This window comes from Gobio gobio (assembly GCF_949357685.1).
Source record: "Gobio gobio genome assembly, chromosome: 10".
Taxonomy (NCBI): Eukaryota; Metazoa; Chordata; class Actinopteri; order Cypriniformes; family Gobionidae; genus Gobio; species Gobio gobio.
Genome location: NC_137116.1, coordinates 53,039,937 through 53,058,213, shown reverse-complemented (window position 1 = coordinate 53,058,213; position 18,277 = coordinate 53,039,937). Strand labels below are relative to the sequence as shown.

At 39.1% G+C, this 18,277-nt stretch overlaps 1 protein-coding gene across 3 annotated transcripts in view; it reads right to left on the bottom strand.

The window, feature by feature from the left end:
• The window catches only part of cdk16 (cyclin dependent kinase 16), a 65,802-nt gene extending 47,527 nt beyond the window's left edge, over positions 1 to 18,275 (bottom strand). For 2 of the 3 annotated variants that reach the window (XM_079827349.1, XM_079827348.1), the window contains exon 1: positions 17,805 to 18,261. The gene's annotated coding sequence lies outside the window, so the exon portion shown is untranslated. Of the gene's footprint in view, positions 1 to 17,804 lie in introns of all 3 variants that reach the window. The other variant, XM_079827350.1, reaches the window with a different exon arrangement.
• Between the last annotated feature and the right edge of the window lie 2 nt (positions 18,276 to 18,277).

Here is an 18,277-nt window from a genome sequence, read left to right as displayed (position 1 = left end):
GGCTTTACGGACGAATTAACAGTGTGCATTCATGGCATGCATCTCAATCATAGACTGATCAATGCTTGATCAGTGCCCTGACTACTGAACTAGGGAACTGATTGAGACGCGCCCATGGCCTCACAGAGCGCGCATTTACACACGAGCTGTCATTCACGGTGTGTGCGCACTGGCGCGTTTTCAGTTCAGAGCGGTCGTGTGCATGTTACTTTCGGTTAGATAGAATTAGTGATTTAAAAGCCTCCGCCAGTGATACCGGTATTACCGGTGTTGTCACACATCAATTAACCGGTGGGAAAATTTCCTCACCGTCACATCCCTAATGTCAACCAAAACAAACAAATATTTGTGATGCCTTTGCCAGTGTGACACCTTACCAGAAAGGCTCTCAACGACAGAAAGAAATAACAGACGCAATAACGTTTCATATCGCTAAAGATATGTGCCATGATTATGATGATGACCAACACCGTTTTACTTTGGCACTTTTGCTAAGAAAAGTTGACTTAAAAACAAAAGATTGTGAACCAAAATGCTTATAAGTTGTTTTATAAAAAATATATTGATTTTAAGTTATATTGTTGTAAACCAATCAGGGGGTTTGGTGTAAAGCTGCTGTTTAAATGTGTTCTGCTTTTGTGTTTACAGAACTGTTCTAATTTTGGAATAAAATATTAAGTGACCTTTTTGTCACTTGTAATGAAGCTTGCTTATTAGTGAAAATATTAATATCATGGAATAGTAATTATTGACTTTAGCCTGGATTGATGGCTCTCAATATCGCAATATATATCGTTGGGGAAAAAAAATATCGCAATGTCATTTTTTTCCAATATCGTGCAGCCCTACTTCACAGATTGTTTACCAGGTGAAACCACGGTCTATGGGTGAAACGGGTGTGACGCGGCCATGCGCACTTACCAGACACCTCGCGCTGATGTTTCTTTGCAACCAAAATTAACTAGAAATACCACATTTGGGTTATCATAAACAAGGTCGGAAATTAACAGGGGCTTGGGGCAAAAATGCCACCAAAAATGAATTAATAAAAAATAATTTTAAAACGCCCCTGTATGAGTTCTTGATTTAATCTGTATCAGCTGAAGTCCAATAGACAAGTTGATATTAAGTAACAACGTTTTAGGCACAATACTGTCTATTTCGGCAAACTACACCAGAACGTTGCGCATCTCCAAGCGGTTTGATTCGAATGAATCTGCGTTTGAACGATTGAATGAACGACTCGCACATAAGACTTGACGCCACCTACTGGCGGTTTTATTTTCATTTATACTTTGCATGTACTTTTTTATTTAAAATATAAATCTTTTAACTAAGTTTAAGTTTAACTTGCCTATTTCTAAAGTCAAAAACGTATATTTAAAACACTCATACAACATTATTTACCCATGAGCTGCATTAAATCTATGTCAATGTGTCTAAACACCACTTCAGATAGAGCTGATTAAAGATTAATATTTTGATGCTGATTTAATTAGATTGGTAACAGTCTGGTTGTGTCTTATTGCTAACTGAAATTATTGTTTAAATTAACATTTTAAAAACAACTTTTCTATTTTAATTGAAGAAATTGGCAAAAGATGATGCATACATTTAATAAGATTAGAAAACATTGCTCTTTTAATGGTAAAAACCAGGGACAAAGATCATCCTGGGAAAGTTATAATTGGAATGCGTGTTATTGATCAGAAAGCGCTCCTAAATTTTTGACTGTGCTCCTAATTTTTTTAAATTAGGAGCACAAGTGCTCCTCAAGATAAATGTTAGCGTAGAGCCCTGATATAGCGCATTATATATTTATACACACACATACATAATAATTACTACCTTAAGTTGGTTTTGTTTTATATCCTTTTCTTTTTGTAATTTGTGTTTTTTTGTTTGAAGTGGGGTTTCAAGTGTTTTTTTGTGATTCAGTGATTCATTTATTTTTGTATTAATAAACATTTTGTATTTTTTTATACTTGCGTCTCTGGCCTAATTTTATGAGTGAACCGAACCTGTGTGCGTTATTACCCAATTTGAGTTGTTGGAGTATTTTCCCTGGGGTTAATCCTTAGGGTGGCGTAGTCGGACTTTATTACGAGTGAACAAAAACTTGGGCTTGTGTCTCAAAATTGCGCGGTTGAGGCGGCGCGAATGACGCGAATTGAGCGTTTTGAATCGCTCAAGTTGAAAAATCTGAACTTTGGCGGATATTTCGCGCCGCGTTAACCAATCAGGAGCTTGCTCTAGTAGTGACAACAATGAGGAGAAAATCTTTATAATAATATCTGGTTCAGACAATATGATTATCACTGTGATAACATTAAATGACATGAAACACAACCCAGTCTCTTTTTGGTAAATGCAAGTTTATGTATGATCAATAATACAAAAGTATAAGTAAAAGGTATAATAAGCTACACATGAAATAAAGCAAACAATTCAGTCAAACATTCAAAGTCAGTGCTAGTAGGCTAACGTTACAACTGTAACGTACAGGTATAGCCTAAAAATAAAAAAATAATGAAACTTCACTTTGCCCTCAGCCTAAACGATTTGCCAGGGAACAAGTTATAGATCCATGAGACCAAAGATCGGCCGTTACAAGACGAATTATAGCTCGAGACACCACAGAGACATCAGAGCCAGAGGCAGACGGCAGAAGGACTGGCCGAGGAAAGGTTGCCCTCGCCGGCTTTGACTAGCGCTGAGCACCGCTGATCCACTGGAGCTCACAACTCCGAAAACGGCAGATAAAATGTTCAAATAGGCACTCTTTATATAAATAAACCACAGATTTGAGCTTTAAACAACTACATTATCGACTGAAAAAGTCTTAAAACTACATTTTGTCACCCATTAACAGTAGATTTGAACAAAAACAGACGTGTAAACACAGCCCATGTCAGCCATTTCTCAACGAGCCGAGCCGGCCGAATTCGCGTCTGTTGTGCAGTGAATGTCACACGCGATTCGCGTGAATGAAGCGAGTAAACTCAAAATGTTCAAGCGTCCACCTTCGCGCGAATAATTTGCGTCTGCGCACATAAGTCAGTAATAACGTTAGTTAGCCGGTTAGCTACACAATAAACACATTGTAGAGCTTCTCGAAAATATGCGCTGCAGTGTTTGAGGGGGTTCAAGGTTTCCATGATCTCTGCACCCGCAACAAGGGGACGGGCAATATGCTAATGTTTCGTCTTTACGTCACAGCGAAACGGCTTGTGATTCGTTTGAAAAACTATTTGTTTAATTGACTCAAAGTGGAGTCTTACTTTTGAGAGACAATAACTATATATATGGTGCACTTTCAGATTTAAAACTTTGTAGGATGTTTTCATTCACTTAGAGCTATGTTACACACACTGCATGAGAGATCATTTAAACCACATTAAGCAGAATGCATAAGGTTTGGGATCATTCACAAGTGATGACAGAGGAAAACCTTCACCCATTTTTTTAACAGTCACGTCATCTCAATCTAAAGCATGTGGTGTTACATAGTGAACAGACCAAAGGGTTTTAAGCATTTGGAAGGTTAACACCAAAAATACTATGAATAGTTGAAATACTTGAATTGTGAGAGTGGTGTTTCCTTTCTTCCCTGAGGGGGAAACACGGAAAGAAACGCCTGAAATCAAGACACGCACAAAAAAAATACAGATGTTCTACAGAAATATTAAAAAAAGATCAAATAAATGGGGACAGAGCCAATGGCAATCAAGGCATTTGGTGTCTCGGATTTATCCTACATACACTCAATTATTTTATGATAATGTTCACTTTAAGCAATTCATCTTGATTGAACACAATTATATCAGGTTTCTGGTTCAAATGTAATTGATTCATGTTAAACTTACTTCAAACCGTTACTCTTTGATATAACAATGTTTTCATTTTGAAATAACATGTTTCAATCAAGTAACCCAATCAAACAAGACTTTCATTTCCCATCATGCTTTGCAAAGGGGCTGAATTCGGAGAATAAATGCTGAAATAAAGTGCTATTTGATGCATTTTTAACAAGATGAGAAAATGGAGAGACTTTTTAATGCTTAATGTTTTGTTATGTTGGTATTTAAAAGTTTGTGTTATGTTAGTGTTTTTGGTGAAGTGTAGAGCATGTGCTTGGGGTGAGGACCTGCTAATAACTATTAAAGTTGTTTTAATAATAAAAAACAACTACTTTGGGCATGCCATGGATGTAAGAAAACCATCTCCTGGCTATAGCCAATAACCTTGTAAAAGGTTTTGTAAAAATCTTGTAAAAATAGTATTTCACTAAAAATATAATCAATTAAACTGGATTACTTGTTTTGGTTTGTTTTTTTTTATAATCATTTATTAAATTGAACAGTTTTGGACAAAATTAAGAATGTTAACCTGATTTGACTAAATGGCATTGAATTAACCTTACGTAAGTTTACTGAAATAAACAATGTTAATTAAATTCAACATAACCCAATTACGTGGAAACTGTTGACATAAAAAAAATTAAGTAAATCCAACGTATAATTTTTTGGAGTGTATTATAAACTAGGCTAAACCAACCAGCCTAAAATCAGATCTGAATCAACAGGAAATACAAGGCGATCCACAAACCTTCACTCTTGTTTATAGCAAAACAATATCAACAGGAACTGAAGAGGAACTTTGACTGTCAAAGGACACCGTGTAATATTTATTATCATGTTTTGCATTTTGAATAACAATCAGGCACTGGAAAAGAAAACCATGGCCGTGTGATATGAATGGCTGACAAAGCAGTGTGTTATATCAGCTGCTCCGATGCCAGATAAATCTCCAATCATTTCAGTAATCGAAGACAGTTATATATACACGTAAGCTTAACCTGTTTACCCACCACCCTTTTTTCCCCTCCACACACTGGCTTCATTCATGACCTGGTGAGTGATTGCGGTCCCAGAGGAGAGCAGACTGGGTTAAGAGCCGCTTTCAGCTCTCAGCAACATCTTAACGCTTCTTAATCAGGGTTAATGACTCTTTCTATCGCTTTTCATTACTCCCTGTAGCAGTCGACCATCAAAACAGCATGCAGGACAGCATTCAGTGGATCCCTGCTAGCTAACACAAGACTATCCGCATCGCAACGGTCCTGCACACAGACTGGCAGGGTTGGGTTTCAGAGCCACGATGTTTCTTTAACTGACCTGCATCAATACAGCACAGGCTGAGGCTCATTTATCCACTCCTTAAGTCAATAAAAGCTTCATGGGGTTCGAGCGACTGACAGTGACAATTCAGTCTTCGCCCATGTGGATGAGTTTATAAACCTGCCCAGCCTAGCAGAAAAAGCGTCCGGTTTTCCAGCACTGTAAAGCTTAACATAATTCATTGGTTTGAGTAGAGCCAACTCAATTTAAACAAATTAGTTCAACACAATCAACTCATGAGTATATAGACCCTTCTTTTTCTTTCGAGCTCTCAAAACAGACACATTTTAAGTAGTGCTGGGCAAATTAACGCGTTAACGTGGGCAATTAATTTTTTCATTTTAACGCATTAAAAATATTTAATGTAATTAACGCAGCGTTCGTTTTTATATACATTTTTGCCTAGCGTTACATTATATGATCACGCTCTTATTCATGTAAATGCTTTTAGACCATCTAAGGCGACAAGACAGTAGAGAATGCACTGTATGTCAATGTCCTGTGTGTGTGTGTGTGTGTGTGTGTGTGTGTGTGTGTGTGTGTGTGTGTGTGTGTGTGTGTGTGTGTGTGTGTGTGTGTGTGTGTGTGTGTGTGTGTGTGTGTGTGTGTGTGTGTGTGTGTGTGTGTGTGTGTGTGTGTGTGTGTGTGTGTGTGTGTCTCAATCCGCTCCCTAGTTCGCCAGTCTCGTGCTCACATCGGGTTCTCTTTCGCTCTTGAAAAAATAATAACAACAACACAGAGAATTTTGCCACAATGCCAGTCTTTTCGAGTATTCTCATATTAGAGTCTTAAATGAACTTGTGAGAAAATGAGATGCGCGGGACAGTGTGTGAGATCCGCCTCATGTTCGTCAGCGGCTGATCTTAAAGTGACAGCAGCACTGATGATGTCTGTCATTAATGTTCATCAAAGAACAACGGGAACAGAGAAAATATGATTAATCTATATTTCATTTATTATTTATGCAGTTGAGAAAGGTGTTGATAACTATTACATTTCTGTATATGTCTAACAGGGAAGGCCATGGGTAAAAATAAAATTTATTATAATGGGTTTATGTAAAGATTGTTTTAAGTTCACTTGTTTTTTTTAAAGCCTAATAAATGTTGAAATGGCAGCTTTCATTTATACTGTAATGTCATTAATGTTTCATAGAGACATTAGTATCAGTGATACTGGCCCATTCATAAAAAGATCAGTGAGTCGAATTAGCGGTTTGAATCGCCAAATTTCAGCAGTTTGGCGGTTTGACACGCGATCCGAATCATGATTCGACTCACTGATTCATAACGCTTCGAAGCTTCATGATGCCTAGTTTTGAAATTGTCATCACTATACAAGTCGTTATTTAGGGTTTTTTTGCGCACAAAAGCTATTCTCGCCGATTCATAAAGTTATGGTAGAACCACTGTAGTGAGATGGACTTTGTAACGACGTCTTTAGTACCTTTTATGGGTCTTGAGAGTGTAAAGTGCCATTGAGCCAATGGAGGCCTTTCTGAGCCATCAGAATTTTCATTTTTGGGTGAACTAACCCTTTAATTCACATTTGATCATATGCAAGAGAGCTAAACAAAGCACCGGTCCATGCTGGCCACAGGCCCGCAACATCCCTCTCCAACTAGACTGACATGCATCCAAACACAAGGTGACACCCCGACGGGGGTGACCTTCATAGAGACTGATTCTGGAACACTAGGTCCGGACAGCGCGACATCAACCAGCCTCTAAGCGCAAATGTGTTTGTGTTGCTGTCATTTCTCCGTGGAGGCAGAAAGTGGAAGAAGGTGTCCGTACAGCGCAGCACTTCATCAATATTATTATGCTGTGGTGATGCCAGGATTGGAAAAATCAGTCTGCTCATGTAGGTCACTTTCTAATTGGACAATGTTATTCATTGAGGAATTATGGGCTTTCACATTCTCAAATACAGCAATAATAATGAAGTCCTCTTGTAACAGGATGCAGTATTTGTCAATTATGCCCAACGCTATTGAACACACAACTAATAGATGTTAAGGAAGCCAGCTTGCAAAATATTTTTGAAAGAAAGCTAAAAACAGATTTTAGCTTTTCATTTTTTTCTTGTACTTGTTGCTTATAGTAATGCAGCTCAAAGTGATTTACAATTTTTTTTTTTTAAATAGGTAAGACTTTAGTTTAGGGTCCAGTTCTCACTATTAACTTGTTAGCACTTATAAAGCACATATTAATGCCGTATTCTGCATGATCATATTCTACATCCATAATCCTACCCAATACCTAAACTTAACTACCTTAAAAACTATTCATAAGCAATAATTAGGAGTTTATTGAGGCAAAAGTCATAGTTAATACAGGGCTGGTCGCACCCTATTTTTTAAATATTAATCATAAATGACCTTGCATATTGAGGAATCGTTCTCTTAATTTGCATATGCTGGTTTTGCATTAATGTAAAGATTGACAGGGAATAAAAGCTTGATATTTGCAAAATATTTTAATCTTGTTTCCAACAAGCATGATTTTAAAAGACAACATTACTAATATATCATCATATATAACATGTATAAAGTATTATTTCCATGGCGACGCGTCACCGCAACCACAATAGCGCTGTATTGCAGATGTTTAACTGATTTAGTTTTTCTTTTTTTTTATAGAAAATATTCACAAACTTGTTGGCCAAGTCTAGGGTTGGGTGCCATTCACATTTTAACTGGTATTGGTATCGGTACCTTTTTTCAGTACTTTAGGGATGTTTACATCAATAACTAAGTCGTTTATAGAAGTGTTATTGACATTATGAGCTGCCCTGGTCTCTTTCTGCCATTGTCTGTGATGTTTGTATACTGTAATATTTACTAGTAAATAGTAGGCTACTAGCTACTTAATTTAATTCATAAAAACAACTATATTATTATTTTTTCTTTTTAATTTAATTTAATTTCTATGAAAAGATTTCCCACAAATGATGTGTTATGTATTTTCTGGTAATGAAATTAAGACATTCATTTAAAACTTTTTTGTCAAACAAAGTGTTGCACAACTGAGCTTCATACGGTTAGCATGAAATATTTTAATGTATTACTTAAAAAATAAAGTTTTGATCATTTATTATTATTAGATTAGTGTTAGTATTATTATTACATTGATACGCATCTAAATTCTAGTGTACAACAGTAATATATTTGTTAAGTTAACCGAACTTTTATTTTGACGGGTTGCCGTGAAGACCTTTGAGTTTGTGTGTGTTTATGACATGACGGTAGTTTTTCTCAAATAAGACGGTAAAATGCTGATGAAGTGACTCAGTGGCTCTGGAGATGACGTTCGTGCGTTCATGTCCTCATGAGAAACGGCATGGAAACATGCGACCGTCATGCGCAATTCTGAGTGAGAGTGTGTGTGTGAGGTAAACCGCATGTATACGGCATTCATTCGCACATAGACACGAAGGATCCGTATTTAAATAGTCTTTTTGCGGTTTAATATTCACAGAAATTAGTCTATATCACCAGATGCGTTCTCAGGTACCGAAATTTGGTACAGATTGATTTAATGTGAATCGGTAATATCGACGTAATTTGGTCGGTGCCCTTAAAAGTACAGAGTTTGGTACCCAACCCTAGCTATGTCATCAACCACCTGCTATTCCGATTCTCAAACACATGCAAGTGAATGCGTTTTGTTATTGAAAAAACTTTATAATTATCATGTTAGTTGATCTATAATGCGTGATGCGCGCCGCCATGATAGTTTGGGCCCCAGTTTAGAGAGTCGGTCTGTCAGATTTACAACACGTCAATTCATCCACTTCTCCCGAAACGGATGAAAGTAAGTGGCTGGTGAAGTGGGAGAAGAATAGAGTAAACTTTATAGTTACTTAAACAATGTGTGTGTCTGACTCTGATTTGAATAAAAATGTATATTTGAATGTATTGTTATTGCCGCTTCCATAGACATCAGTGTGTATTTTACAAACTATATGTATTGTTTTGCGAGTACTTATGTGTATGTAAATGTCTGAATCCGAAAATAAACCTTATGTGGTTGAAAACACTGAATTAATTGTTGTCATACATGAACAGAACATTTGAATTTAGTAGTTGATCACGTGATACACTGAACGTTCAAATCACACCGATGTGATCGTATGCGTCAAAAAGTGCCAGCCAGCTACCAAAACAACCTGAACATTATGCACTCGCACCAAGGCGTCCATTTTAGACTCATGAGTGCACCCTAAAAACCTTCTTTTCGGTCTTTTAAAGAAAATGAAAAGCTCGTCTTCACTATTGCAATATACCAAGGCGTCCATTTTAACTCGCACATTTTGGTCGCAGTCTAGAGCCCTGGTTAATAGTGAGAATTGGACCCTAATATAAAGTGTGACCAAAAAAAACAATTCCTTGTATGAAAGATACAGATAATGTTTATTATTATTATTATTATTATTCACTTACTCAGAGGAATAGTTTGTTGTCAACAACGTGCCATATACAACGCTAAAGTCAGGGACGAAGCCATTAATATTGTTGGAAAATTGTATGGTAAATGGTATGAAGGTATTTTGGGAATATATCTTTAAGCTAAACAGCATACAATACCAAAAACAAGATCATGCAACCAAAATAAGACAGTGCTTGACTAATAGTTTTTTTTTAATAACTGATGCGGATACTGAGACCTAGAGAGCAGGTCAAAATAATGCTGATTACATAATGACAGAAAATACACTGAAGTGCTAAAAAAGTAACAAGCACTTATTCTACTAAATATTTACTTCAAATGCATGTACTGAAAAAGCTGTTGGTAGATTTGTGGCACTCAAACAAAGATGAAGTACCACTTCTGTTCAGTCAAGCATGAACAGATTTCAGTCAATATATCCTTATGACAAAAAAATATTACCCTTAAAAATGACTACAGGCCATTTCTGCGAGCATCAATGCACATTCCTTTGGATTATTCTACTCTTGCTTCAAAGCCAATTACTCCCAGCACAGAAGTCAAAGGTTAAGTGCTTTACCTAATTCTTTTAAATAAGCAATCAATGGAAACTAATACTTAAATGTGGGTTGATGAACGGCATCAACATGATGCATCCTACAATGGTGTAAGGCTTTTTAGGGGAGGAAAGCAAACTTGAAGCCACAATATGTAATTTTTCGCCGCTAGGGGTCGCATAAGGTCCTTTTACACTGGACGTGATTTTGACGCGCAAATAATTTGCACAATTTTTGATCAGCTGTTTGTGTAATGAGTGCTTCCACACCGAACGCAAATGCGCTGTGGTGAAAAAACAACGTTTATTTTTTTCCGATTTTTTTAAAACTCTCGCAGTGACAGTAAAGGCTTCAACCAATCACATACAAGGAAATAATGGTGTCGAAATGTCCAGTTGATGTCACTAGCTATTCAATCAACATTAACCTTTGCCAGGTATCGCATTTCTCACTTGTAGATTTTTTTTCTAAACCTAATTGTTTCCGCTACTATAGAAAGTGAAAGTGTCTCCATCAGTACGACTGTGACACTGAAATGTTTACATTGTGACTCAACTGGAAACACAGCTGCTCTGGATCGACTGGTTCCCTGACGTTTGTGGTTTATCTCATCAGATCTGGAGGAGCTCCTCAAATTGTCCCACGGACATTCGAAAGTAAGTGCGGAACCGGCCATGATAAAGTTTTAGCTCCTGTACAAGACTCATGAGTGCACCCTAAAAACCTTCTTTTCGGTCTTTTAAAGAAAATGAAAAGCTCGTCTTCACTACAGGATGAAGTGTCCGTGTTTTCTCAGCTGTCGCCACTAATGTTTTGAAATGTTTGAGATCTGAAATGTCACAGACGTCACAAATCCGCATCGCGGCTGATGTGAATGGTTTTGACGCAAACTATTCGCACACGAAATATTCGCTTTTTCGCTACGCGTCCAGTCCAGTGTGAAAGGCCTTTATTTAAAAAACTAGGGCTGTGCAATATTGAAGAAAAATGCGATATCCTTGTTAAATAATGCGATATTCGATATGCGATACGATATTGCTTTAAGTGTGTAAAATCTATTTCTTTCCTCAACTGATATCTTTCACTTAAAGCATAACCGACTGTATTTACATGAATTCTCATCAAGACTTAACTGTGTGTGTATTTGACAGTTCGAGTGTTTAACAAGACACGAAAAAAGAACGGCTTGTGCGCACGTTTTTGTGTGTGTGTCAGACAGCACGAGACTGCAAGGAGTTGTTTTTCGCAAGTTATTGCGTTTAATAACTCTTTTTCACGTCAAGTCAGTCACATAAGTAACAGTCGTGTGCTCAGTCTATTCTCTGATATATGCGTCAACCTAAAACGTACACTTTTCACAATGTTGAAGTAGCCCATTAAAATCATCCAGATATTGCGTGCCCTTGCGATATGCATATTGCGATATGTACAGTTGCGATATCTCGATAATTTGTGCAGCCCTACTCAAAACAAAGGCATAGCTTGATGGCGCCATGATTTCAGGGAGCTTTTATTATGCCACTGTCGCCACCTCCGCTCATGCGTATGTGGGGTAACACAGCCCTGTTTTATCATATTAGATACATTTGAGTGTGTTGAAAGTTGTTAAAATGCTACTCTGTGTGTTCGCTCGGCGGCTACTATGAGACACGTTCGCACTGCAGTAAGCTAGAGAGATATTAGACATGGTAAAACATGGTACTCGCTGTAAATCAAGAAAACAAGATTTAAACAATAAAGGCCTGTGCACACCAGGACGATTATCGTCAGTGTTTTCGGCGCACCTTTGTGTTCACACCCAGGCGATTTTTACTGGCGATGCGCCGAGTGAACGTGCAAATTCAGTAGATGGCGCTCCTGGTAGACAAGGTGGTGCTGCACCACTTTACGCTTCTGACACTCACTTGTCACACAGAAAAAGAAGAGAGACAGTATTTACCCAAGCGGCAACCTCCCGCAGTTTCTCCTGAAGCCAATACGAAAGTGACTTAAACTGTAATTCATCGCCTGGCCACTAGAGACAGACTCCAGAAGGAGCAGAATCTCATTGAGCTCATGTTAAAATGCCCAACTTTACAGCAGAAGAACACATGTTTACAGTCTGGGACAAATTATGGTTTTGGTCTGTACGGCTAATTTTGCCCTTCGTGACGACTGTGAGGGGTGAATTTTTTTATAACTCATTCGTTTACATTATATAAAGCCTTAAAGTTCTGCATAATTCAGGGCGTGGCCACTTTGAGTAACAGGTGGAAAGCCGTTTGTCTGCTGTCTGTTAGTCATCGCATCACTTCAGCTCCGCCCACGTCCCGCCTCTTTGCCCATTTTCTGTTATCCGCGCTGCCAAGACGGCGACGGCCAGCTCGTCCCGACTTTACGCTTCAAAACTGCTCTTCAGAATCCTATGGGTGACGTCACGGACACTATGTCGTATGTCCATATTTTTTTACAGTCTATGACGTGAACAAGAGCGCCGATCTCATTGGTCGGACAGTTCTTAAAGTGCCACATCAAAATAAAGCGTTTTTATTAAAAATTACGCTTTTACACCTGCCGTTTTGCACGTCGTGTGCAGACAAAGCGCCCTTTGTTTAGTCACAAGGCGTTAAACGTCGGCGACAAACGCACGCGAAAATCGTCCCGGTGTGAACAGGCCTTGAAACTAACTGTGTTGAGCAATATAACAATTAGGGGTGTGCATTGGCACTGCCCTCACAATTCGATTCGATTACGATTCACCAGGTAACGATTCGATTCAATTCGATTCTACGATGCATTGCGATGCATCAAAATTCTACTGCACACAACAAGGCACATTTTTAATCAGTCATGAGGCAATACAAGCAGTCAGATATTGAACAACAGATTGTATTGGCTGCTATGTGTGTATTATCACTCTCCTGTATCTTTGACATAAATGTCATTAAAAAAATTAAATTGAATGGTACAGGGTATTGGATATGGCATTCAATCATCAAACCTGAAAAAGAAAACATAAATCACTGCTATCAGTGCTTTGAATGAGAAATGTTTCTCTTCTCTGCTTTAGAACCATTTGAAATTATATAGAGCAATAATAACCAACTAAGCCAACTTTTTCCAGCAGTGAACATAAGTGTTTTTTTTTTTACACACAGTAAAAAGCTCTAAGACAGGGCACTTCATGAACTCCTGTGCAAATATTAATCCGTAATTACAGTCACACTATTGTAACAACAACCAACACCCAGGCACCAAGCAATAAAAATATTCAGTGCAACACACACAGTAACGTTGACACTAGGGACTCGTCAATTCTCGTGCTTGATTTTAGTGTGGCAGGCGCGTTAGCAGGGCGTATTTTTTCCGGCGCCCATGTTAACAGATTAGAGCATTCACATCGCACGCAGAGGCGGCGCGGCAGCTCAAGCTCATCGCATCGCAGGAGCAGAAGCAGCAGTGCCGCGATCGTTTCGGCGCCGAGTCTATTTTTGCCACGCTGCTCACGCTGATTTAAAGCCACAGTGGATTGTTCTTGATCAAAACTGACCAGATTAACATGGAAAATAACAAATTTCACCATGAAATCATGTAGTGAAGTGCCCCGTGTGTTTCACAATCACAGCATGTGCTGCCCATCATAAATTAAAGAAGCACGAGACAGACGGGGCTCGGAGGAGAAGACCGGAAAATGTGACATAATGTACAATATTTGTCTGTATTTGCAATATCTGCGCGAGACAAACGCTGCCAGTGTGAATCCACAATGGGGGCGCGGGCTCTGGCTCTCCACACCCACCGCTCCTGCCCTGCTAACGCGTGCGGTGTGAAGCCGGCGTCAGAATCCGAAATGTGCCCAGATGTCCGCTTTCCAAGCTTTGGGTGCGTTTTTAATTACCCGTCTATCGCGGTCATCTCCCTCCGCCTCAGCCATCTTGATTGTTGTTGTTATGACCCTGGAAGTAATTGAAACTTCACAACTTTATTGTCCAACTCAAGGCCAGAAAATAAACGGTGACATAATCGATTATGGCACTTTGCCGCATCGATGCTGAATCGTGCATGCCCCGCATTGCGATGCATCGCTGAATCGATTATTGTTGACACCACTAATAACAATGATTCGTTTTCTGTCGATTAATGTATCCAAGCAGTTGATCATCAATCTAAAGCCCCGTTTCCACCGAAATTACCAGGAACAATTTGTACCAGGAACTTTTTTTCCCCAGATCTGCTACTGTCTGCGTTTCCATCGCGGTCTAAAGTACCGTGAAGATTAGGCAAATTAGTCCGGTGATGTAGGACTGTGCGCGGCTGCTCCTCCAGTCACAGACGGACAGGAATAATTTTTGTGCGATACTGTCTGCAACAATAACAAGTGGAGGAGATTCAAGCAGCGCTGCTTTTGCTGGTTATGTATTGGTTTACTAAAGAGGACAAAACGGCAGAAAAGAGACGAGCACTGATACTAAAGTGTATTCTGAAAGCTCGTAAAGCTAGATTTAAAATAAGACAACGTATGTTATCATCAGCTATTACGGACATTGACCGTGCGATGGCTGAGACGAACGCGCGCCATCGGACAGAAAGAGCAAGACTGATATTTACTGAATGCAGAACAAACCTCGCAAAATACTTTTAAAAATGCTGGTTGAAATAAAATGCTGCGTGAGCTCAACCAATCAGCATGTTCAGCACCCAAGTCCCACCCCCGAAAGTTCCCGAACTTTGAAAAAGTAGTACCTCGCGAGCAGGGCCGTTCGGAGGGGGAAATATTTACCTGGAACTTCATTTAGACCCATCGGTCGAAACACACCGAGTACCAGCCCAAAGTTCCTGGGGAAAGTTCCTGCGGTGGAAACGCGGCTTAAAGGACAACTCCGGATAAAAATGAGCCTAGGGGTAATTAACACATGGTTACGGAGTAGATCGTTCTCTGGGATGCGTTTTCATGAAAATCGAATGTAAAGAGTTTTATCTAGCTTATAACGCGAGTAAATGGGGCACAGAATAAGTCACATTAAATCGCTAATTAAAGGGTTAGTTCACCCAAAAATGAAAATGTCATTAATTCCTCACCCTCATGTCGTTCGACACCCGTAAGACCTCCGTTCATATTCGGAACAGAAATGAAGATATTTTAGTTGAAAGCTGATGTTGAGAAAGGCTTCAGATAGGCCTCCATAGGCATTCAGTACATTTACACTCCCAAGACCCATAAAAGGCACTTAAAACGTTGTTACAAAGTCCATCTCACCACAGTGACTCGACAATAATTTTACGATGCGACGACAATTGTTTTTGAGCGCAAAAAAAAAATAAAAATAACACCTTTATCCAACTTGTTCTTGTCTTCCGTGTGTGCCTCCACGACGCATGCGCGAGAATATGACGTAGCGCCGGCGTTCGGGAATCCATGAAATGCACACTTAAGCCCCATTTTGAGAACTACGCCGAGACCTAAAGCACGATCAATGTAGAATCCAACAGCTTAGACACGCGCGTCTTCCTCTGCTTGTAAACAAATCTCTTCTGGGTCATGTGTCCGAACGCCGGATCTGCGTCATATTCTCGCGCATGCGTCGTGGAGGCACACACGGAAGACAATAACAAGTTGGATAAAGGTGTTATTTAGATTTTTTTTGCGCACAAAAACTATTGTCGTCACATCGTAAAATTATTGTAGAGCCACTGTGGTGAGATTAGGGTTGGGCATCGTTTTGATTTGAACGATTCTGATTCCGATTCCGATTCTTAGTTTCGATTCCGGTTCTTTTCGATTCTCGATTCCGATTCTTTGAGGGGTGGAGTCAAATTAAATCTCTAGTTAATACCACTAACAAGGCTCAAAATAGCCTCACGTTAACACAGAAGCATAATGAGGGTCCCTACATGCAAACCGAAGCATTGAGAACTTTGTAAGTGTACAAACAGTTTAATAAGAAGATACTTTATAAAGACAGTACATTACGCGTATACAGACAGGAGCCATCTTGGTAAACAGTCTTCGACGAGTCGAGCCACATGCGCTGTGCTAAGTGAGCTGGTCGATAGGAATTAAGTTCAGCTTAGCACAGCGTTCGTGGCTCGACTCGTCGAAGACTGTTTACCAAGATGGCTCCTGTCTGTATACGCGTAATGTACTGTCTTTATAAAGTATCTTCTTATTAAACTGTTTGTACACTTACAAAGTTCTCAATGCTTCGGTTTGCATGTAGGGACCCTCATTATATTTTGAGCCTTGTTAGTGGTATAAACTAGCTATTTAATTTTACCTACTCTGTGCCCCATATACTCGCGTTATAAGCTAATCTGTTTTTAAAGATAAAACTCTTTACATTCGATTTTCATGAAAACGCATCCCAGAGAACGATCTACTCGGTAACCATGTGTTAATTACCCCTAGGTTCATTTTTTAACCGGAGTTGTCCTTTAATAAAACATAATATATTGACACGTCTATAGTGTTATGGTTTCTACAAAATAAAACCGGAAATTGAGGGTATGATGTAATTGACAGGTGGTTAAAATGGCTTATTTCTCTGGATTTAAAAATTCTTGGAACATTTGGGATAAGGCAAGTACACAAGTCAACATATTGTTCTAGTGGTTTTTGGATATTTTAAATCCAAAAATCGTACATATTGTGCCTTTAAAGACTAAACGCTTCTAAACCATCTGTCACAACCTTATGATAATACTCCACAAACCAACCCACTCAACACGCCTCCAACAAGCCCTTCTGAATCCGACCGGCTACTGTCAAACATGTGCCTCCATGTCTTTAACTGGGACTTCTAGTTACTGCATCTTACACAATGTTTTGATCTAGTGGGATCCCTCTTCCTCCTTCCCCATTCCATCACTTTAACTTGCACCAAAAGTGGTTTCACCAGCTGGGAAATCAATGTGAGCTGAAAGGATCATTATGGCCTTTTTATGCTACGGGCAAAAAAAAGCAGCTTTACACCAGGATAAATTCAATATCAATATTCACAACAATGATGTTGACTTATATAACACCACATCATGTTTTGAATGAATGACGTTACGCTGTAATCACAAAATGCATTGCCACCGTAAAGTACGTCATAAATTATGTTTTATCTCAATTTCATGAAATATTATCTTTTATAATATGAGCATGTTAAACAAAACTTCCTAGAATGAACATACATCTTTATTAAACACATACTGTATTTGGTCATTCAGAGACAATATTAGAAAGCACAACATGACTGAATGAGATAATTATTCAGGCATGCCAATAAATAAGCACAAAATAATGAAATTAAACATGAATGGGAGGCAGACTGCTGACTAATCCACAGTAAAGCACACATAAACAAGCTAGCCAGGTTAGCTAGTTAGCTGGCTTTAAAGAGCAGCATCAAACGGCCATTGTACAGGAATGCGGGAATGATTCGTCTTTATATGTATTAATTTATTCTAGTTTATATTCACATAACGTTACATCACAAAAACAATCTCTCGGTTTTCATTCAAACAGCCCAACCGACCCAAACAGGATTTCACACACAGAGTCCGGCTCAAATAAACTCACACAAAAACGGCCTAAATCTACTTTTTCTGTCACGTTATGACGCTTTTTCCACTTTAAGATGAAATATCAAGGGGGACAGAGGTGGTTTTCTTACCCGTGGAGTTGAGATCCGCTTTTGTAAGTGAGTGCGTGTTGCTCGTGTAATCTTAACAGCAGTAATAATATCCCAAAGCCGCCGCGCGCTCCCAATAGTCCTCGGCCATGATCATCTAGTGCTGCTCGTCCGGTCTCCAATGCCGCTGGAGCGACTGCTCTAGACCCCGCATGTCTCACCACCGCTTCTTTTTTGCTCAAACGTTACAGCAGCTGTTCCTTTCCTTGCCAAATCCGGACTGGAGTGGATCGTGGAAGCGACAGAGCAGCTGCGAATAGATTCAGGAGTCACTCACTCCACCACCACCAGGACTCATTGGATAGGCTGGGGGAACATTTCATTATGTCGTTGAGCTAATTCTTGTGTTTTGTGTTAAATCTCAATTTTATGATAATGTATTCTTAATTAGATTGGCTCTGTAAATTATGCGTCCCTGCAGTCATGAAATTTGAATGTGAAGTGCAAGCGCCCAC